Below are 24,342 nucleotides of genomic sequence, written 5' to 3' on the forward strand. Positions count from 1 at the left end.
ATGCTCTTCTGGGAGATTTTGAGAACTACTGGCCTAATGCAAAGTGCTCTATAATGTCAGCTCCTCAAAACTCTCCTGGCCCAGAAAATGTGAATGGGAAGCACAGCTTCCTGTAAAGTGGCAGGAAAGGGACTGATACGGTTCCTTGAGTTTTTGCTTCTTTCTTTGCCTACAGTCACTTGGTCCTATTGTAATATTGCCTGGTGTATGGAGTCCCAATATTTTCTGCCCACTAGAATTACTGAAGAGCTGTTTATTCATTCACTCACTCACTCATTCATTCATTCATTCATTCATCCTACAAATACTTATGGAACATTTATATTAGGCACTGTTCGAGTCACGTAGATGCCTTGGCAAAAAAGACAAAGCATTATACTTACTCATCTAGAGTTCACAGGCAAAATGGGATCTCAGAATGTAAACAATCACAATAAGAAAATAACCATAAATATTCCACAGGAAAATAAGAAATTATGAAATAGAAAGCTTGTCTGTGTTGGGGGCGAGGGGTGATTTCAGAGTCAGGAAGTATCTCTCCGAAGAAGCAATATTTAAGCCGAGCTGAAGGATGGATAGACATTACCCAAGAAGAGATGCTAGCCTGTGCAAAGATCTTGGGAGAGGCCAAACCTCAGCGTATGCAAGGAACTATAAAGGGAGTGTGCGGCTGGGATGCAGGGAACAAGGGAGAAGATGTCCTGCTTGAGATTGACACCATATAGGTTGTAGAGATCACAGCATCCAACCTGGGGGGACATGGTGAGCAGGGAGAAGAGATGTAATTTAGGGTTTACATGATCATTGTGGTCACAGGGAGGAAAATGGATTAGAACAGAGCAGGGGAAGCAGGGAGAGTACCTTAGAGGAGCCTGCTGCAGTGGCTGGAGTGCCCCAGGGACTGATGAATGGCATAACGGGGGGAAGGGCTAACAGGTAGTGCCGTGGCTTAAAAAGCAGGACCCCTGCATCTAGAGCAGGTCAACATCATTCACTGGAATGGCTTCCAAGCTGTGTGGACTCACAGATCCCGGCCCCTCACCAAGCCTTGAAGACCGGATAGAGAGAGTGTGCATCTACGTGCTATTCTTTCAGTGACCTTAAGCAGGTCCTTGCTCAGAAGTCCCTTCTCCCTGGTGCCACCAATCCACTCTTACCTCTTAGCTTCCTTTTCCTAAAAGTGTTGCCCTCTCACTGTTCTTTTAAAGTGCACGTCTCCTGGGGAATTAAAGCTCTGAACTGTCTCTGATAATGCTGAGCACATCAGTTTTTCCTGACAGAGGCAGGTTAAAAGGTTCCTCGGTTACAATGCTAAATGCTCTGACATGACCTTGGTTTCCCTCTGACCCAGGTCAGGACAGGGATGTGATGTGACTGACACTTCTTACCCCACACATGGCCTCTGGTGACTGGAGGCTGACACCTTCACCAGCCCTCCCCCTAGGGTGCCCAGCCATATCTCCCTGTGGGGCTGACAGCAGGTTGGCATCGCTGACAAATGACTCATTTCCAGCCACAGAAAATGGCTTCAATCTTCTTTTCTTTGAAGTCTCACAGATTACGTCCTCCACCCCCTGCTTTTCTGACAACTTCACTCCAGCAGTGCATTATGTTAAAAACCACACTTATTATGCCAGAACGGGGCTGGCACAATTAGAGTTCCGTTTTCATCACGGACGCTGATGTGCTGTAATGACCTGCTTGGATCCATGTTCCTGTGGGCCTTTGACTCCCGCAGAGGGGACCATAGGACCCATTGTCCTCTCCTCAGAAGTGGGAAGAGACTATTCCTCCTTCTTCATTCTCTTAGTGCTATTTGATTACAGCATGCCACCATGAACTAAGTCACCCAAGTCAGAAAGCAGGGTACCAGTTCAGGTTCCTGCCCCAACTCTATACCTCTTAGACAATCAGTCACCAAGTTTCCTTCTTTCCTTTGCTTTGGCGTCTCTCCAATGCCCATTGCCATGTCCCTGGATCACACTACCAGCACCTTTTTAAAAGTAAAGACAGCCCCCAACATACAATATTCTGACTCGTAATTTTTAGATTTTATGATGGTGTAAGAGCAATCCATATTCTGCAAAAATTATACTTGGAATTTTGATTTTTGATGTTTTCTCAGGCTAGTGATATGTGGTAAGATACTCTCTCATGATGCTGGGACAGTGGCATCGAGCCACAGCTCCTGGTCAGTCACGTAGTCATGAAAGCAAACAACCAATACACTGACCACCATTCTGGACCCACACAGCCCTTCTGTTTTTCACTTTCAGTATAGTATTCAAAAAATACCTGAGATACTCAACACTTGTTACGAAAGAGGCATTGTTTTAGCTGATTTCGCCCAACTGTCTGCTAATGTATGTGTTCTTAGCATATAATGTATACATATACATAATGTATATGTAAGGCAGGCGAGGCTGAGCTAGGACATTCAGTAGGTAAGGTGTATTAAATACATTTTTGACTTAAGATGTTTTCAACTCATGATGAGTTTATCAGGATATAAGCCATCATAAGTCGAGGAAGATCTATATTGCAAAATCCTTGATGTAAATCTCTCTTCCTCCAGTCTTGCCCCTTCCTAAATGACCCCCAAAGTAATTGTTCTAAAATGCAGACTTATTCATCTGCATTCATTGTCTTCAACCCTTTGCTAGCTTCCCACTAACCTTGGCATAAAGTCTTCAGTTTGGAATTCAAGGATCTCTCTTTCTCTCAAGCCTCTATACTCCACCCCAGGCCACTTTCACCTAACTCCTGTTATGCCCCTAGGGTACCAAGCTACTTGGGTCTGCATACATCCTCCTCTTGGATTCCTTCAAATCTTTGCTCAAGCTCATTCTTATCTGGAATGCGTGCTTTTCCTCCCTCTTAAGCTCACAAATTCCTTCTCATCCTGTGGGACTCATTTCACCTCTAAGATATCTTTCATGACATGCCATCCCAAAGGAATTAAGGGTCCTTTGCGAGGTTCTAAGACTCTTTGTCCCCCTCTACCCTGCCATTAATCTCATTAACATATTGGTTGTTTTACTTGTCTTCTGTCCCACTGAAATACGACCTCCATGAGACACAGCTGGTACATTAGGCGACTCTGTACACCCAGAAACACATACACTGAAAAGTGATTAACTACAGGGTCATCCTTTAGGTCTGCAGCTCAGCTTTGATAGTGGTTAGTTATGAGACATTAGTGTGTGCATCCTGGTCTTCGATGTATGACACATTTTAGCATCTCTCACAACATTTAATCTTCACAGCAAACCTATAAGAAAGTCATTGTAGCCAATCTTACACAGGAGAGAAAGGAGCCTCAGGGAGGTTGAGATTCTTGTTTGTTTTCATGCTGTGAATACAAGGTGGTGTAGTGCATGTGTACCTGCTGAGGGAAATCTACATGGATTTGGGTGTGAAATGGTTATAGTTACAGAACTAGACCGTGAAGGATCAGAAGGAATTTGTCATTGACTAGGGTGATTAGAAAGATTATTCCAAGCAGAACCAAGGATATCTTCCTACACATTGACATCAATATGAAGGAGGGAGGTGGTTACGAAAAAGTCCTAGACTGAATGCATCTCTGCCAAAGACTAGCTGTGATTTAGGGCAGTTTCCTCACCTCATCTTCCTCATATGTATAATGGGAATAGTGAAAGCTCCAAACTCCTCTGATCATTGTGAAGACAGCATGAAATAATGTACACAAATTCCTAAAAACATTCTCTGACAAACAGGAATGGCTCAATACACAGCAGCTATTTTGAGCATTGATATTCCAATTATCCGTTATTCTGGAAGAAACTACTTCCAAGCAGAGCACTGTCAACCATTTGACTTTGTGTGTCAGGATTCCAAGAACTGGTCAGCTGGGTGGTTTGTCTCCGACCCATGTGGCATGGACTGGAACGTCCACCGCTAGGATGGCTTCTTCACTCACTTGCCTGGCATCTGGGTTGGGGTGGCATTTGCATAGGGAAAGGATGCTAGTTGTCAGATGGACACTGAGCTTAGGCTGCTGACCAGAGAGCCTACAAAGACCAGATAGACTAGAGTGGTCTCTCCAGTGACTTGGGCTTCTCACAGGGTGGCCACTCGTTTCCCAGAGAGGGAAGAGATCTGAGCAGAAGCCACAAGGCTCTTACAAGATAGACTCAGAGGTTACAGAACATCGCTTGAAAACATTCCCTTGGTCAATTAAGTCACTAAGGCCAGCCCAGATTCAAAGAGAGGCAATTAAATTCCACCTCTCAATGGGAAGACGACAAAGAAGTTGCAACCATCTTTAATCTACCATACACCTAGTGCTACTGATGCTATTATAACATTAGGAAGCAATAGCAGACACTCCACTGCTGTGAGAGTGTGTATGGAAAGGGGATGATGGGGCTGGGGGCATGTTGCTGCTGAGAAACGACTACACCAATGTGGCAGACTAGAAGGAAGAGCACTGTTCCAACCACTCCGCTACACCCCGCGAAGCCAGTGAGAACTAAGCAGGTGGATTTCCCAGCCCCAGGGGGTGCATATATAAACCAGGGACTCTGGGGCAGCACTCTCTGAAAACAGGTGAGAATGCCAGGAGCATCCCTGGGATTTCTTTTCTGAATCACCTGAAATGAAGCAGCTGACTCTCTCTAGCCTCTTTCTGTCTCTTACACGAGGGAGGTCACACTGAGCTATTTTTCCAAACTGTCGAGGTAAGAGGATAAAAGGTCTCTGCTATCTTGGCCATCACAAGCTGGAGTTACTCATGGGGAACAAGGCAGGAGGCATAAAGAGGACCCAGCAAAGCGGATGTTGTACATGAAAGACACTTTCTAGCACAATATAGTTCACATTTCTTGTCCTTACTGACTGTGCTCATTTTTTTTAACCACGTAGGTTTTTGTTACCACAAGATATGTATGGCCTCTTTTCTCAGTTCACTGATCTGGTTTGAAAAAAAAAATAACATATCTCTTTGGGGCTGACCTCCTCTTACCTGTTAATTCTATTAATGGCTCTGTTATAAGCCTACAACTTGAGAAATACCTAAATAACTTAATGACTTCTGTTCTTATAAATTCTGGACACAAGTAACACACACAAAATTAAATACAAATGTCCATTGAGAGACATATGTTCTCATGCACACATACACACACATAAATGTCAGCGTGCCCTGGATTGCCTGGGCCAGTCATGGATTTCCCCTGGTGTCCGGGTGTAATTATCACACACACACACACACACACACACACACACACACACACACTCACATTACATTCTCAAACATGTCCCATATGAATGATAAATTATATAGTCACCTTCACTTTTAAACATAAACTCCTTAATAAAACATACCATTCCACAGACACATATACAAACATATATATACCAACATACTGAATTCCCCTTCTCCCCACAAACACATACAAAGATATTCAACCATTGTACAACGTACACACACTCACCAGAATGCATGGATGCCCTCAAATTCTAAGTACGCACTTTCAAATCCTTACCTAAACGATCCTTCCCACACTAAGAAAACACCCATTCATTCACACAGACAATAACAGGTTCTCATACCCACATACATGGAAGACAGAAATCCAGGAAGATGATGTGCAAGGAAAAATGACAATAAAATACATGTAGACATACATACTAACACACACCCTCAATATTCGTTACACAAATGGCACCTTCCAATAGTCCACACACACCCCCATGAACACCCATAAATGTTTGTGCCCAAATGAAGCCCTCACACATACACATACTGAGACAAAATCATGCATATATATTTTTAATTATGATAGAATCAATCATCTACTTCTAAACACAAAGCCACATATAGGATATAACAAAGTATACCTGTGCACAGTCATACACACACACACACACACACACACACATTCTGGTCCCAATGCTCCCTTCCTGCCAGAGCCCAGACTTCACTCAGATGAACATCACCTCAGAAATCTCCCCCAAACAAACAAGTTTTCTGTTATTTTTAACACAGACCTCCCAATGTAGATAATTCCTGTGCCTTAGATTCCCCCCACCTGCCTCGTGGCCCAGACTCACTGCCCTGGCCACCAATACAGAATCCAGGAACACTTTTGCAAACCTTTAATTGGTCCCAATCTAGACAGACTAATAGCTCTGGAAATCTCAGACAACAAAGAAATGCCGCATAAGAAGGGTGATCATGAATAATGAAAGCAAAGGACCAGGTGCTGAGTGAAACAACTTGAACTCACAAGCAGGACCTGAGCTGCCTCTGCCACAGATATGCTGGGGGACCTGGGGCAAGCTCCTGTCGCTCTCTGGTCCTGGTTTCTCCACCTGTGATGGAGAGGCTTAGACTCGACAGTCTATTTTGTAAGGTCCCCTAAAAGCTGTGATTCAAAGTATTTGGATGTTTCTGAACCAGAAACTGGCAGCAGGTAATAATTTTTATTTTGATTAAGTCAGGACACTGAATCCTTTGGCCTGAGTGGTCTAGGAAAAGGCATGCAGCGCTTAGAATTGAAAGCCTCGACTTAAATCCTTGCTCCGCCCAGAAAAAATGAAATGAATCTTTAATGATGTATTTAGCAGCAATCATGTGCTATGCTGGGTATGGGGACAAGAGACTCATCCGAAACAACCTCTGTCCTCAGAGTCTAGATGGAGAGAACAATACATCCACAAAGAACATGGGCATCAATTGTTTAAATGCTATGAAAGAGGTATTATCACATGACTATCAAACCACAGTGTTATATTATATCATACCATGCTATTACCGTGTTACCACATCTGCAAAAATCCAGCCCCATCTTCTTTTTCATATCCTCCCGCTGCCTGTTTACACATATCTGGATCTCTAAAAATCTCAGGGCAAGCTCCAAAGCTGCTTCCCAACCCATCCATGCTTTGGCACTGAGTCTCTGTTTCTCATATGGCAGGAAGGGCTGAGCAGCCCATAACTGGCTCTTGAAGTTGTGCGGCATTGCATGGCACTGATACTTAATTTCATTACTTTTATCCATCCAGCCTTGGGTACTTCAGCTCGTTGGGTTCCAGCCGCGATTAATTGGTAGATCTCCCACTGACTCCTGATTAGCTGCTTTTGATTAGGGCCTAATGACTTCATTCGGTCCCTAATTCAGGGGGATGAGTTGCAAAACTGCCAGCAAACTGCTCAAACAGAATTACATTTTCCCAAGCCCTGAAGACATCACTTAAACTCTGTGTACATAACATTCTCCCTCCCTCGTTCTTCTTCCCCGTTGCCTCCGGACTGTGCTGCACAGAAGCAGGAGAGGAAGGAAGCTTGTGACCCAGCTCCTGGCTGCTAGAGCAGATGTCACAAGAAAAAGGCCTGGAAGCTGACAGCCTGGCTGCTTAGGAGGAAGTCACCCCCCACAGCACTAACTCCCGCACTGTGCCTGAAGGGAAGGCTTGGCATACGAGAATTTCCCTCAAGTCTACACCTTCTACCCTTACCGCTTGGCTTCTTCAGGAACAAGATACCACCCCGGAGTTTTGCCTTGATCTTTGGCTACAGACACCTAGAAGCCCTGACCCAGAGCAGAAGTCAGAAGACCTAGAGAAGTCTCTACCCAGGATCTAAATTGACCATGACTGCTGCTGGTCCCTGATACTGGCTCTGACCTCCCAGACCATGCCCCCTGGCATCCTACACTAAGGAGCAAGATGCTCAGAGATACACAATTTTGCCTGAGGATGCAAAGCCCCTGTGATACACGTGTAATGTACAGATTCCCAAGTTGTGAAGACCCACCTCAAAAGATTCTTACCTAGCCCAACGTTTAATTCTACACATTCACATATTTTTAAAAGTAATTTTCTAAATATCTATTTAACACTTATCATGTGCCAGGTCCCATGTTAGGCTCCAGAGAAACACAAATGATCAAGACTCCATCCTTGCCTTCTAAGAGCCACTGTTTACTGGGGAAGCAAATCCTTTGATTGACAAGCCAACATTCAATACTAAGCGTTTGGAACATAACAGGTGGTAACTATAATTTGATAAATTTATATGTGTATATGTGTATACATATGTATACATGTATACATATGGGTATATATGTGTGTGCCTACACACATATGTATATATGGTGTGTGTATACATATAAAACACAGAGAGAGAGATAATACACAAATAAGAGGATATGCTAAAATGCAAACCATTTAAAATGCAATAACAAGGGAAGTAATTCTCTATTTCCCCAGTCCTCAAGGTGTTTTCTCCAGAGTCGACTGCTGTTAGCAATTACTTGTGTTCCCTTTAAACATTTTATATTCATATGCACACATTTTAAAATGAGGAAAGCGAAATTCAGGGATAAAACAAAAAAGTAACTTGCCCAAAATCACAGAGTAAGATGACAGTGATGGAGGCTGTAATGGTCCCCATGCACTCACGTTTTATTCCAAGAAATCTTTAATGGCCTTTCCTGGCTTAAGAGACTGGTCCAGCAATCTCAGTATTCGTAGACACGGGTTCAAGAGCACAGCGCCTTGCAAACTAACAGACAGCTGAAAGAAGGTTGTGGGAGGACGGGGGTTAGGAGGCCAATCATAGAACATCAAAGATCTCCTATGACTATGGGACATTATCCACACAGATTCTTCCAGAACTGCTAAGTGCTCTCCCTCATACATGTACATTTCCGCCTTATCAAGGTTTAGCCAGGCATCGGGCAGGTCCTTAGATTATGGTGCCTACCCCTACCTGGCCCTCCTTCTGCACTTGAACCAGAATCTGACTCCAGGCCATCCATCATTCGTCATGCTAGTTCTCCCCCCACCACTGGATGATCATGTTCCATTCATGTCCCCAGTATATCCCAAAACTTCAGGACCGGTTTGCAAATTCTTCGTGTCTGGGCTATGCCACCTCACAAAGACTGTCTAAGTCAAATGATTGTCACAACAATAGATAATATCTATATAGGATCGCTCTGCATTGAGTGAGGTAGCACAGCGAGAAAAGCATGAACCTTAAAAACATCTAGACCTGGTGTCTAATTCCAGTTTTACCATTATAATTGATAAACATTGGGAAATTGCAGAGCTTCTAATTTCTTTGTATAAAAAAAAGAATGATCATATATACTTCTTTAAATGTTTTGTATGTCCAGCATTAAACACTGTGCCTGTCTTAATAAACATCCACTAAAAGAATGAATGGAAGAATGAAAAAATGGTCATTCCTAATTATTAGCTCAATTGGAACTACAATGATAAGTCTTGGGGCACCTGGGTGGCTCTGTCAGTGAAGCATCCGACCCTTGATCTCAGTTCAGGTCATGGTTCTCACGGTTTGTGAGTTCGAGCTCTATGTCAGGCTCTGAGCTGATAGCAGGGAACCTGCTTGGGCTCTCTCTCTCTGCTCCTCCCTCACTCAATTTCTCTGTCTCTCCCTCAAAATAATAAATAAACTTAAAAAAATAAAATAAGTCTTGATTTTGTTCTTGGAGAAGAATGGAGTCGTTCAAGCTAGGGGGAGGTTACAAGTGAAGGCTAGTTAGTGTGCAGAGCCAAGGCATTTTAAGGAACTGTAGGAAAATCAATGCATTTGGAAAAGAAGATTGCTAAGCATTGCTCGTGAGTGAGGTGTTGCCTATGACAGCGTCCTGTACAGATCAGGTCCTTAATACATATACTTAATACATTAGTAAGCACACCAAATACTTAATAAATGACGCTGAGAATAAACATACAGCAAACTCAACAAGGAAGTCTGAGGCAACCACAATAACTTTGTAAAATTCACCCACAATACTTGGTTGAGAAAGCCACAACATGGGTCCACTCTGTGTCCTCTCCTTGCATCCCCAGGAGGCTGACACAGTGCTCCAGGTAGATCAGTGGAAGCCACACACACCCATCGGTGTTAGGTAGAACAGATGTCCCAGGGTGGCTGCTGCAAGCAGCCAATGAATAAGCCTGCGTCTGGGTCCTGTACAATCTTAAACATTCTATAGCTTGCTTTCCATGCCTTCACCTCTCCTCTGCACAAATTGAGCAAATTGAGGTGGCAATAAATTGATGAAATGTACCAAATTGCATTTTCTTCAGTGTGCTGAATTAAAGTTTCTCTCCCAGCAAATGAAAGTAGGGGGTTTTAGCCAGGCACTATCCCTGGGGGAATCAGTGATGCACTCTTAGCAAATCAAAGACTTAGCACTGGTATTTTTTGTGATGTTCAGAGATAGGTTAACGGGAGGGGTCGCATCAGAAGGATGGGGGCAGATAGAAGGGGTTGCAGCATAAATAAGCTGGCCTTTGCCAACCCCCTGCTATGATTCTGCCAGGACTCGTGTCTTTTTCACTAGCAGTATTTGTAATTATACCTGTCATTTATGGAGCACTCACCAAGTCCTAGGCATTGTACTAAGCACTTTACACACATTATTTAATTTAATCTCCATGACTACTCTGTGAGGAGTACATTATTACATCCAGGTAACAGATAAAGAAACTTCAAATCAGAGAGGCCAGTTAACTTGCCTGGTGTCCTATCGCAAACTGGTGACAAACTGGGGACTCTAACACAGATCCTTATGATTCCAAAGCCCAAATCCCAACACTTTCAATCTGCTCCCTCCCATTGCCAGGCCTGGTGGGAGGTCTTGCTTTAAGGCACAGCAAGGGTGTTTGCTCAATGATGAAACAAACAAACTACAGTAAGGAATTATATTTGTCTATATCCTATATTGTTACCCAGCAAATTTGAGGACACTTTCAAAAATACCTGCAATGAAATTGAAAATGGCAAATAGAAGCAAAATAAAAGGACCAGACCAATGTAAAGAAAATACTGGAACTTAGATATACACTGTCTGACATATAAAGGTTATTAAATCAGCTTGAGCATCCTGTCTGCTGAAGCAAAAAGGAAAACACAATTGTTCGCTAGATGTCTAATATTTATAAAGGAAAAGCATACCAGTTCTTGAGAGGAAATATGCTGATAAAAAATTACCATCCATTAAAAGATGATAGTATAGTCAACAGGCATGCTGTGAGAGTTCACTATGTGTCAATCACAGAGCTAGGTGCTAGGGATATGGTGGTGAGCTAAATAAGCACAATGTATGCCTCTCAGAGCCTTCAGGCTAGTGGAAAGATAGCCTTAAAACAAGTTAGGCAGATACACATAAAGGACTTGGGGCCCTGGACAAGGAGAATGTGACTGGGAGAGGAGTAGCATTTGCCCAGAGGTGTGGGAGAGCATGTTCTGTTCAAGAATCAAAGTTGTGGTGCCTGGGTGTTTCAGCCCACTGGGCATCTGACTCTTGACTTCGGCTCTGGTCACGATCTCACTGTTTGTGAGATTAAGTCCTACGTTGGGCTCTGTGCTGACAGCACAGAGGTTGCTTGGGATTCTTTCTCTCTTTCTTTCTCTCTCTCTCAAAAAAAAACAAAAACAAAAAACATAGGTAAATAAACATTAAAAAAAAAGAATCAGAGAAGTCCAGTGGCTCTAACAGGAGTAGGGACAGAATTAAAGACAACAACACAACACACATAAGCAGAGTGTCCTGGCACCAGTTCATGCCAGCTGCCAAGACCCCATTGTACACATCTGTTCCTACTTGGGTAGTGGTTTGAAAAGTGCCGTAATGGAAACATTTATACCATGGGATTGACTATACACGTAGAACCCTTTATTTTCTCGGGAAGAACTGACCATGTCACCATCACATTATAACCATATTTCAAGAAAGTGGTCCTTCCAAGGAGCTATCTTGAATGGAGAATCATGTGAAACTGAAGAGATCGGAGACAGCTTCTTAGAAGAGATAGCATTTAGGCTAATGATAGGTGAGCAAAAGTCCGATCCAACAGGTTGGCATACGGAATCCAGAGAGTTGAGAACCCACAAGTGATGGGAAAGCACAGATGCGGAACCTTATGGAGAGGCAGCGTGCAGAGATATGAGAGTATCATGCTTATCTACGAGGGTATCAGAAGACCTAACAGATCATTGTTACCAACCAGTCAGCAGTCTGGTGTTCCAGAAAAGGAATCTAGCCTCATGAAAAGAAGAGGCAGGGCCATAAGATTCCAAGCAAAAATCAGTCCTATGGTAATGTCAAACTGTGCAGGGACCCAGGGATGATATTTGGAGCCCAAGATCAATGGCTCTCCCTCTTAGGAAACTGAAGGAGTCCAGCAGCTAGAGAAATCTGGAGGACAAGTACATAATCTAGTGCAGATTGACCTAGTCTCTGTTTTGCATCTCCAAGTTTTGTGATGCATGAAATAGGCTGAGGTTGAGGCTACGTGTGAGCCTCTAGTAACACCAGGTGTGTGGAGAGGTGAGGCAAAAGCAGGAACAGACTAGGATTTGGTAATCTGGGGAAGGGGATGACTGGTGAAAAAAGGGGTGAGGGCAGAAAGCCACGGGGGAAATATGCAAAGCAGTTTCTGATGAAGAAGAGTGGCAGTTCTAGGAGATAAAGTTGGAAAGATTAATTAGGGCCAGCACGTTAAATGCCTTAAATACTTGGCTAGGAGGCTTTGACTTTACCCAGCAGGCACGGCAGGAGGGGGCTGGGCAATGAAGGTATCCAAGCAGGGCCATTAGTGATGTGCCCAGAGCCATGCTTTGAGACTAATCTGGTACTGATGCATACATGTGGGACTGGACTGGGGAGAGGCTAAGGGCCTTGCATTCTCATACAAGTCCAGCTGCACTATGCTAACAGAATATGCTCCTAAAAAGTGGTAAGGGAAATGGCAGCTGAACATGGTGAGAACCATTCCCCCCATATATATACATATATACGTATATATATATATGTATATATACATATACATATACATATGTATATATGTATATACATATATACATATGTATATATACATATACATATACGTATATATGTATATATATGTATATACATATATATGTGTGTATATATATATGTATATATACATACATATATATATATATATATATATATATATATATATATATATATAATTTAGAGAGAGAGCATGAGCAGGGGAGAGAGAGTGAGAGAGAGAGAGAGGGTGGGAGGGAGAATCCTAAGCAGGCTCCATGGCCAGTGCAGAGTCTAATGTGGGGCTTGATCCCATGACCCTGGGATCATGACCTGAGCCAAAATCGAGTTGGCTGCTCAACCAACTGAGCCACCCAGCTGCTACACCATCCCTCACTATTTTAAACCCTTTTGCCCTTTTTATGTATTCTTCCTCTGCTTCCAGAACACCCATCAATTTACTGAAATCCTTCTATTAACCATAAGATTGTTGTATAAGGAACTAGTGCCCCAGAAAATTTTGCTGTCTTATAGTTTTCTTGAAATTTTTAAGTTTTGCTCTGTGAAACATGGCCATGGTCTCTTCCAAAACATATGTACCATTTTTTTCTGTGTTTTTCTTCCTTCAACTGAGACCAAGCATTGGAAGTAAGGTTGAGTTGATGAGGAACCCTCTCATTCCTTCTAAAATGCTACAAGGAGTGTCCTATTACAATTTCACTGAAATGACATTTAAGCAACTTGACCTCAGAACTCCATCTTTTGCAAACTCATTGGCATCACTATGGAGATAAATACTCTCATAAAAGTAATCATTGATGAGTATAGTAATATTCCTGCATTTGAGTCAGAAAATTTGGATGTAAATGTTGGCTCCAACACTTTGTGAGCTTTCAGGCAAGTCACATGGCCACTTTGAACCTCAGTTTCCCCCTCTGTAAAATGGAATGATTATGTCTGTTTTGCCTGAGAGGATTATTGTGAGGATCAAATGAGACAATGTGCAAGAAAGATTTTCTCTTTCTCTTTTTCTTTCTTTCTTTCTTTCTTTCTTTCTTTCTTTCTTTCTTTCTTTCTTTCTTTCTTTCAACAGTGAAGGGCTGCTCAGGTGACAAAAAGCAATTCCATCATTGGTGGCTCCTTTTCTTTGGGGTTGCCATGTACTTCCAAGCCCAAAGGAGAAGCCTCATTCCACACTGTATGTGTAGACACATTTTGAGGGACCAACTGACCTTATTGACGACAGGGAAACCATAATTGTCCTCAAATCCTGGTACAGCCTCTTTTCTCAGTTGAAAGCCAAGATTCAAAGGAGAGGTAAGGAAATTGGCCTCAGATAATGAATCCCCCTCCTTCCCTCACTCACCTGACTCTGGGTTGTAGATGGCCAGGAAGGTGCTACTCCTGATTCTAGAAGCTCTTCCCTCAGCCACTGTTGGCTCTGCTTACTTTAGCTTCACCCTTGAAGGCTCAGGAAGGGGGAGGGCATAGCCTCTGGATGCTCCAATCTCTGGCATCTAGGAGGGATACTGGAAGCCTTTCTCCCAAGATGAGACATCTCTGTCAGAATATCTGAGGGGACATTTATCTTCCTGAAACACACACAAATCTGTCAGCCCTGATGAAGATAAAGGGATAAGGAGCAGAAAGGGAAAGGAAAGTGGCCATTTGGATGGGTGCTTGGTACATTCCTGGGGTCGTGCATCCTCCCCACACTCAATGCAAAGAGGACAGCTGATACAGCACTCAAGGAGGTGAAGGAAGAGGCCTGAGAAGTGCCATAGTACCTATGAGAAAGAGAGTCAGAAGTCCTGAATTCAAGGGGCACCTGGGCGGCTCAGTCAGTTAAGCGTCTGACTTCGGCTCAGGTCATGATCTCACGGTTTGTGAGTTCAAGCCCCGTTTCAGGCTCTGTGCTGACAGCTCAGCCTGCTTTGGATTCTGTGTCTCCCTCTCTGTCTGCCCCTCCCCCACTTGTTCTCATTCTCTCTCTCTCTCTCTCTCTCTCTCTCTCTCTCTCTCTCAAAAATAAATAAACATTAAAAAAAGAATTAAAAAATAAAAAGAAGACCTGAACTAAAATCTCAGCCTGGCCACTTCTCAGCCAGGTGACTTCTATGAGCTTCAGTTTCCTAGTACACAAAATGGACGCATTGCTGGTTGGTGATGTTACTTCCTTCACATATCACAGGCTGGCCTGACAACTCCATGACATAAGACATGTAAACACCCCTGCCCCTATGCCTTCCCCATAACACCATCATCCCATACCCTGAACTGCATCCCGCTCGTCCCGTCAAAACTGCCCTGTTTGTGTGACTGATGAATCTGCCAGTCCTGGATTCTAAGCACGTTGGTGCAAATGGTTATTATTTCATCGTTCTGATAAAATAGGGTTGCACATTGGCAATAGCCACATGAGGTCTTCATTCTTTAGTTTCCTAAACTAACGGGGTCCTCCAGAATCCCCGCAAGCCTGCAGAGGATGGAAGGACAGGCCCAACAGAGACTGAGCAGGCAGGCTCTATTAACCTGACCCCGATTTCCACTACAACAGACCCTGTATCCGTTTTACATATGGGATTTTCTAGCAAGATGTCTTCTGAATACAGCAAAGGTGCTTCAAGGAAAGACCGAAAAAAAAAAAAGATAATAATATTTGAAAACTACCTTAGAAGTGCAGTGGCAGTCAGGGGGTAACTTAGGGCAGGCCTCTTCAGACGTCTGTCAGGAACTTAGCATATCAAACATAAATATGTTACAAATGGGTAGAAGAATGAATGAACGTTTTAAATAGGCGACGCATTCCCAGATGGAGGCAAGGAAGCTCCAACGTTACTGAGCTGACCAAGCTTTGCTGCCATCATACAGACTCTTCACCTGTTTCTGCCACTGTTCTAGATGTCACTACTGCTGTCCCCACACATGGGCCCCCAGGATCTCCACAGGGGGTAATGAAAGGGAAGGCTAAAGCATCAGCAGTTTCATTTTATGCTGAAGGCTTCCTCAAGGAAGGCCCATTTTTCAGCTTTTATCTTATGAGACTATCAGAGTATCTGTGATTCCCCAGAGGACACGGGGACGCGTCAGCAATGCTGTCTGGCTGGGTCTCAACTCACCTTCACAAGTGAGCAGTAATATATTACCATCCACAGCAGTGGTGTGCCAGGATCTGTATAAGTATGTACGAGTATTTTCTCTTTCCCCGGATCGATATCCGTACCTCTCTTTTAAAAATGAGAACAGTGAGGCTCCGAGCAGTTTAAGCAGCTAACCCAGAGTCATATGACTGCTTAAGTGGTGGTGCTGACATTTGAATTCAGAGCTCTCTTCCACTCCCAAAACTAACTTCTTTTATATTACACTAAGCTGACTTGCTCATTAAATACAGCCTCAGACCTTCAAACAACCCTGGATGAACACTTCTCTGGGAAGTGCAGTGTTACACAGATTTTAGGCCACTGCGTGAGCTCCCTCCAGCCGCTTTCAGTAACTCAAACAGGCATGTGCATGCAGGAATCCTTATACTTGTACAATGACTCTACTCAACTTATAACACATGCAGTCTCCTTGGGCTCAGTCGGTGAAAGACTAGACACGAGACCAAAAAAGTAAATGAATGCTTGAAGGAGTGCACGGATGAATGAGTGAAGGAGAAATTAAGTGACTGAATGCCTAAGTGAATGAATGAACACAACATCTTACAAAACCCTGAAATCCAACTGTGAAGTCAGTGAGTCATGTCAGTGAAGCTGAGACTTAGGACAGACGTGAGAAATTATCCTGGGGTGGGGGGAGTTCTAGAAGGGAAGCACAGAAATGCTCACAGAAATAGATGAAGGCTGAGAACACAGGCCTGTATTGTAGAGCGGGAAGATGGCCACGGAGATCAGGGCTAGGCTGCTGCAAATGTAAGTCACAGCTAAAAACATATAGGCAGAGCTTTCACCGTGGTGTAAAGGGAGAGGCAGCAGCTAGGACATCCAGCTTGGTGCCTTTGGCTCGTCTCACTGCAGGCTTTGCTCCAACCTGTGTCATCAGGAACAGGATTCAGATAATGGGAGAACCACAGGTCCTGGGAAGATCAAAGACACACGCTTTTATGCCTCAATTAACGTTCCCCTTGTAAGGCTTTCAAACACAATTTAGCTTTTCTCTGCTGGGCTGGGCGAGACACAAAGACAGGCCCTGGGTCTTTTTGGAACGCGGAGCCCATGAGCCAGCGTCTGTAATTAACAGTTTCCTCCCACCAAAGGGAATAAGGTTTTGGTACACAACATAGGCTGTATGTGAGAATGCAAAGGACTATTCACAGGGTACTGAGTGGGCCTTCTGCCCAGGACTGCCTGTCATAGCCTGATAAGGCTTCAGGGCACAAAAAGTTTGAGGTAGGGAATTAAGAGATAGAGTTGTAATCAGGAAGAGAGGAAGAGGGGTGGGGACGAGGAGGACAGCAAGTCACTGTGTGTGGACAGAACATCCACTTAGAGTCAGAAAACCTACATCTGTTGTGTTCTGGCTTCCCCACTTTCTGTGTTGCCTTGGGAATTCACAGAGATCTTTCAATCATACTTTCTTGTAAGAAGGGGCTAATAAGATCGCCCTCAAGGACTGTGGCATTGAATCTATATCCCTTTTTTGGGGGACAGTGTATCTCAATATGCTCTTCCAAGCTCATACTGATTCACTGATAAACTTTCTGCGAAACCCTGAATAAGCCATTGTCCTTCCAGACAGAGGGGTGTCCTGGAGAAGAGTACTTAACATTTTCTTTTTAACCCAAGTATGATCTGTTTGATGGCTTTGGATGTCATAGGGGTGGAGCCATGCCCCTAGAGCCAAGAATTGACTGCCATATAGACTGGGATGACTTGGAAAGAGTTGGGGTTATAAACGTCTTATAAGAATATTAAAGCAGAGGCCTCAGGTGGCTCAGTAGGTTAAGCGACCGACTCCTGATTTTGGCTCAGGTCATGATCTCATGGTTTGTGAGTTGGAGCCCGGTGTCTGGCTCTGTGCTGACAGTGCAGAGCCTGCTTGGGATTCTCTCTCTCTCTCTCTCTCTCTCTCTCTGATCATTACCTGCTCCTGCGCGCATGCTCTCTCTCAAAATAAATAAACTTTAAAAAAAAAAAGAATTTTAAGGCAGTTATACTGAAGACCACAGTAAGACTGGTGCAAAGGAAGGCACTGGAGACCTGTGCACGTTAAAAACTCCACCTTTGGGCAAGGAAGAACTGACAGAAACACAAGAGAGCGGAAGCACACTCCTGGAGGCGCAGGGCCCGCAACTTCTGGAGTTGAGGGGGAAAGGCCGGATGGCCACTGTGGGTCAGGCACCTTCTCTGCGTTAAGTGGCGCAGAAAATTCAAACCCAATCTGTCATTCTCAGCTCTGTCTTTCCCCTCCCCCTTCCCACTGTGTGCAAAGACCCCTCATTCAACCGGGGACCAAAAGGCCTGGGGCAAAAGCAGGAGAAAGGGGGTTGAGTGGCAGCGACCCTCCCTTCGCTAATAGAAACTGGGTTTCCAAACCTCAAACAGGGTTTGAACTCTCCATGTATCTGTCTGTTCTTTGCCTCCCAGATTGGGTCCCTCGGTAAGGCGGGATCACTGAGTGTTGAGAGAGAGAGAGAGTTATATATATCCCAAAGAAAAACTTTCAATGCTCTCACTTCAAACAGCCCATTCATCCCCCCACGGCCGGCGAGGACTCCGGGAGCCGGGCCCGTTTCCTCCGTAAATAAAGGGATGGAAGCGTGGGCGAGAACACCCACCAGACCGTCTCCTCGCTTTCATGCTCGCTGGCAGCGCGCGCGGGGGCCGCAGAGGCGGGCACGTGCGCGCCGGCCCGGCCTCCCCGACAAGCCCGGCTCGGTCCTCCAGCGCGCAGCCGGGGGAGCCCGGCCTTTCAAAGCCCCGTTTTGAAAGCGGCCGGCGGCTTGAAAGACGGCTCAGATGTAATTTGCGCGCGGCGCCAGCGGGGGCCCGCGGGCCGCCCCGATCCCCGCAGCGCACCGTCCCCGGGCCCCCGCGCCCCCGCGCGGCCCCGGCGCAGCGCCCCGCGCGGCCGGCGGAGGCGCACTCCCCCCGGCGGGGCCCGCCCGCGCGGCGCCGGGGCCCCCGCAGCCCGCGCTAATGAGCTCCGCCAAGAGTGGTTACTGTGGCAGGGCTGCCCACGGGACTTCGGGGCATCGGGCGGAGTTTTCAGTGCTTCTTTTAAGTTCGCTCACTTCAAAGTTTTCCATTTGAAGCTGTTGAGAAAGCCTGGTAGACGCAAGAGAAGAAAGAACAGCAAGATTTTTTGAAATAATGTTAAAACCCCCAAACACCCTGAAAAAGAATGCTTCAAGCAAAGAAATAAGGGAAGGGGCGGGGGGGAGCGGTAATTAAAAAAAATAAATAAATAACTCCAGCAATTGAAAACGACGAAGGCGTTAAGGGCTGCCTCCCCTCCCCCACCTCATTCCTGACCGGATACATTCTATCTAAGCTGAGAGAGACTTGGAAGGGGGGAAAGGTGGGAGCCTGGGGCTTACCAGGAATTGAGGTAAACCCAGTTGAGGGGAATTGAGAGGGAAACCCACCAAGGGGAACTGCGTTGGCTTCTAAGAGTAAACCACATATTTCCTCTTTGGTAGTTTTGTAGATTGGCAAGTCAGTGTGAAAATTATCCATCCCCCAACTAGGCTTCCTTGTTACGCACTTCCCCAGCGTCACTGGGGACACGGTTTGTACTTTGCTTCATCACAGACTGGAAACCACAGCCCAGAGACTTTAGGTACTTGACCCAACTTAACACAGCCTGGAGTGCAAAGGCCTGGATTCAAACACACCGCTGTGTTTTTCAACACGCCTTTCTGTCTGCAGGTAAATAATTAAGGAGATAAGTCAATGAACACATGAAATAAAGACAAAGGAAAAAAGCTGACCGAGGTAGGATTCCAATCCAGTGCTCTAAAGAGACTGGCACCTCAATGCAGACACCCAGTGTATACATGCATTCCTATTTCCCAGAGGAGGTGACTGAGACACTGAGAGTTTCTGCCCCTGCCCAGGCTCATTTACCTAGGAAACAAGGACCGAAGCTGTAGACCCAGGTCCATCTAACTCAGGTTCATTCTTTTTATGACTGCACAATATTGCCTCCCGGAACTCATAGCAGAAGTGCAAGTTTAAATCTGACTCATTCAGAAGGTTTTCAGATCCATCGTAAAGTTTCCCTGTGCAGGGCATCTGCTAGGTGTTGGGGATGCAGAGAAAAACAATATAGTTCTCAGCACCTACTTTCAACGAGGACATCATATCTACCATATCCCCGTGGCAATTGAAGATGTTAAAAAAAAAAAAGGCATTCCAACACTAGCCCCCACAGTTCTTCAATGCAAGTCTTTCCTTCAAACAGACTCCCATCTTAGACTCAGCTCTCCCTACCTCCACCCATTCTATGTTGCCTGTTACACTGAAAACTTTGAAGTAAAACAAAAGTATTAGTAACTTTTGGCAGGACCCAAAAGAGGGGCAGTTACATATCCAAGATGATTGAATAAACTTCCTATCCAGTACGAAGAGTGTTTTACAACATCCTTCATGGTTCTTAAAAACCTACAGAAGCAAGAACCTGGAGTACCTCTGGGGGCCACCTCCTTCCAGAGGCACACAGTTCCAAGTCCCAAGGATTTCTTCTTAGGCGAAACTGGAAATTCCACCCACAATTCTAGTCTGTCCATTGAAATATACACATTCAGTCTGATCTCTCTTTTCCTGGCTTTTTTTTTTTTTTTTTAAGTTGCATCCCTCCCTTAGCCCCACCTTAATCTTTTCTTCTCTGAATTCAATATCTCTGACACACTAGATCCTTCCTTGGAGAATATGATGTCTCAAGTACGTCAACATCCCCAATCACTCTCTTCAATAAGATCTAGAGCGTGTCTACATCCATCTTAAGGTAAAGATGCCAGAGAGAGGCAAAACTTTGGTCCCACCAGAGCGTTATAGCTAAACTTCTATTTGGGCATTCTACTTTTACGAATGCTGTCTGAGTTGCGTCAGCTTTCCTCCACCTTGGGAAGGGAGGATTTGGTGCCAGCAGCAATATTGTTAGTTCATCTGCATCTCTGTTGGGGACAGGAGGAGCAGGTAATTAATTGTTTCTCTTCTGCACTAGGCAGCCGGCTTTCTTCGGAAAAGTTGAGCATCCCTCATCCAGCAGTGGTTTCTGCAATTAGAGCTATCCACAGCCAGGAGTTTGATTAATAGCTGGGAGGTTTCTCCTTTGCTGACAAATGAGAAAAAGAGAAATCAGATAGGGAGAAGCTGAATGCATTTGCTTAGCACAGGGTCTGGCTAATGTTCTTTCCAAAGAAAGAGCTGCAGTAATTTCCTAGGGACTGGCAGGGAGGGAAAAATATCCCTTAAAAGTTTGCAAAGTAATGGATCCAAAAAAACAGATGTGCCTGTTCCTTGGGAGCAGAGAGGAAAGGGCTATAATCTGAGGTCTCTGTTGCTGGAGAGGGTTGCTACGCCCAGAGCACAGATGGGGAGATAAGGCCCAGAGAACAGGACCTGGTTTTCCCAAGGTCACACAACCTGCCAAGAGCATCGAAGCCAGTTGTTGTTGAACTTTACATTCCCCACCATCAGAGAGCCACTTCCTTCCAGCTGGAAGAGAGGGATTAGATGGTTGTGCCCAGCTATCACAATGAAAGAAGCTAAAGCCCCGTATCCAGGACTGGAGACCCCCCAGCCCAGCGCTCGCTCTCTCTCTCTCTCTCTCTCTCTCTCTCTCTGTCTTTCCCATATCACAGCTGCTTGTGGCACAAGGTGTATTTAGCAGCCTAGAATAAGATCTGTAAGAGAGACATATGCCACTTTATAAATTCCACTCACTGTTCCTAGTTTTTCCTTCCAGGATTGTCCTGAATAAATAAAGTCTCCCGCTTCTTTGCAGATCAGGAGACAGTGACCCTGTTATCCTCCTCTCCTTACTGAGTACCTCAAGTTCCTGGAACCTCAAAGGTCCTGGAAGGGATGGAGTTGGGGCAGGTAAGAATAACTGGCCAACGAAGGAAGTCTATGGGCTTATGGGACTTGGGCTAAGCTGTCAGCATCAACACAGGCCAGCAAAGGAAGCAGACGTGGGAAAGGTAAATGGAGGTTGCCCCAAATGCTACAGGCTCTTCCTGGGGCTCAGCCAGAGCCTGGAGACAGTAAATGTGTATAAATCATTATATGTCTAGGCAGAAAGCTAACCAGAGATTAGAACCATCAGCTGGGGTGTGTAAGACCATTCCCAGTGAATTCTTGTGGATTTTGGATCATTGCAATGAGATGGCTCTTAAAAGTTCCCAGGCCCTGTTCTTACAGGTGTGCTTCTATTGGATTTGCATTTTTAAATAGTTGGGGGGGGGTGGGAGGAGATCAGAAGAAGAATACTATTTTATGACCTGTGAAAAAGTATTCAAAATTCAGATTTCAGTGTCCACAAATGAAATTATATGAGAACACACCTTTCCCTTTATTTACATTCTGTCAGTAACTGCTTTTGAGCTGCAAAGCAGAGTTCCATAGTCGGAGCCAAGGTAGTAGGGCCCACAAGCCTGAAGTACTTACTGTTTGGCCCTCTGCAGAGAAAAGTTTCCTGGATTAAATCCTTCTAGTTTCTTGCTGGCTGTCTCTTCTAGGCTCCGTGCAGTCCTGGCCCCCTGGCTCTCTAGGCTGTGCACAAGGGAGTTCTGTGAGCTCTAGATGCACACTATAACCCATAGGTAGGGTGCCCGCGTCCTCTGACACACGCATGGTGATAATTCTTCATGTAAATGTGGACTGATAGACAATAGTCTCCAATTCCCCACAGAGAGTTGAAAAAACTCTTTTCCCTGGAGTGCGCCGCCCCCCTTCTCTGTGCAAACGCACGTGCTCTTTGCAAAGCCCTAACAATTCAAGTCATAATGGAAGGGAATCTCACCCATTTTATTGCCATAGTTACCAAGATTGCAAGTTTAGATGCTGTATTAGCAGTAAGTGCACGGTAATAATAGAAGTCAGGGAGGAGGGGACGAAAAGGATTCTGGCTCCTGTTTCTCCCTACAGCATCCTTCAGGGCAAATATACCAGAGACAGTTTGCATTAAATTGCAAAGTTGGCGGTTTTCTTAAAAAAAAAAAAATCCAAATAATTGCTTTAAAATCTCCTGTCTTCTCCTGACTGGTTAACCCTCACGCAGCTCGCCTCATCCTGAAACAATGAAAAGGAGGTTAAAAGAAATATAAGTGGCCAGGGTTACCATGGAAACCAAAGTGGAAGGCAAGTGAAAGTCAATTTAAGGTTTAAATGCATATGAAGCAGATGTATATGTGTGGACATATTTGCATATAGATATCTATCTCCCCTCCTCTCCGCTCTCCATAATGTGCTCTTCCTTCTGGGCCCACCTCAGGACCCTTCACCTCCAGGGAGATTGTCCTGACAATTTCAAGCCCCAGTAATCTCTCTCTTCCGTTACTTCAGTTGAACTGCAGTCTGGACGCAGGAATCAACCTTTTAATGCACACTGCCCTGTTAAGGAATCACAAGACCCTTCAAGGTCACTGAATACTCCGCGCTGTCTTATCTCTGTGCCTTTGCCCTTGCCGTTCGCACCACCTGGAATGTCCTTGCTCACTCCTTCCACTTGACTAGCATTTATTACCCTCCTTGTCTCAGGGTGAACAGCAATATCTGGGCAGTTCTTTCCTCCATCCCTCAGTGTCTCTGTGCTGGGTTAAGGGCCCCTCTTCAATGCTCGTGTAGCCCGTACCACAGTTCTGATTACACGGAGTGTGAGTGCTGCTTGCAAGATGGTTGCCCCACCCCTTACCCTTCAGATCAGGAAACGCTTCAAGACAGAGACTGTGTCTTACTTTGTGGACCCTCATTACTCAATAGAAATATATATATTGAATGAATGAATGAATGAATGAATGAATACTAGAATAAATAATTTACATTGCACAACTTAGGTCAAGACATGCATTTCCATATGCCAAGAACAGTTGCTGATAATGATTATCATTGCTAATTGTTACTGTTCTCTTTAAACACACAACGCACAACTTTCCCCTTTTGAATCTAAGAGGAATCGGGGATATTTGAGGAAGGTGCAGAAAGGTAAGCTGGAGAGAGTGGAGATGGGTAAAATCTTAGCTTGTGAAAAATGGTTAAAGGACCCTGGCCACTGTGGCACAGATAAGAAGCTCGAAGCTGTGTTCCACTGATTTCATTTCTCAGAAAGTTCTGGGACTGAACATATCCTCTGAGACTCCAGAAAGTAGACACAGGGACAGCAAAGGAGAGTCATAGAACGCAGTTTGTGTTTCATATGAAAAGACTTACAGAGCTTTAAAACTGTTCAGTATTAGAAAAGGCTATCCTGTGAGGTAGTGAGTCCTCAACCACAGGGAGTATTCAAGTGCACATGGAATCATCATATCCTTCAGGACACTAGGGAATGAAAAGTATGGTGTACATTCGGCAAATTACAAAGAGAAAACTAGATGTGG

The 24,342-nt window shown here is 44.7% G+C and overlaps 1 long non-coding RNA gene across 1 annotated transcript in view; it reads left to right on the forward strand.

The window, feature by feature from the left end:
• The window catches only part of LOC128312125 (uncharacterized), a 262,101-nt gene extending 240,213 nt beyond the window's left edge, over nucleotides 1-21,888 (forward strand). Inside the window, exon 4 of the long non-coding RNA XR_008291015.1 lies at nucleotides 21,753-21,888. This is a non-coding gene — a long non-coding RNA (uncharacterized LOC128312125). The remainder of the gene's footprint in view (nucleotides 1-21,752) is intronic.
• Nucleotides 21,889-24,342: the final 2,454 nt, after the last annotated feature.

This window comes from Acinonyx jubatus, chromosome D4 (genome assembly GCF_027475565.1).
Source record: "Acinonyx jubatus isolate Ajub_Pintada_27869175 chromosome D4, VMU_Ajub_asm_v1.0, whole genome shotgun sequence".
In the NCBI taxonomy this organism is placed as follows: Eukaryota; Metazoa; Chordata; class Mammalia; order Carnivora; family Felidae; genus Acinonyx; species Acinonyx jubatus.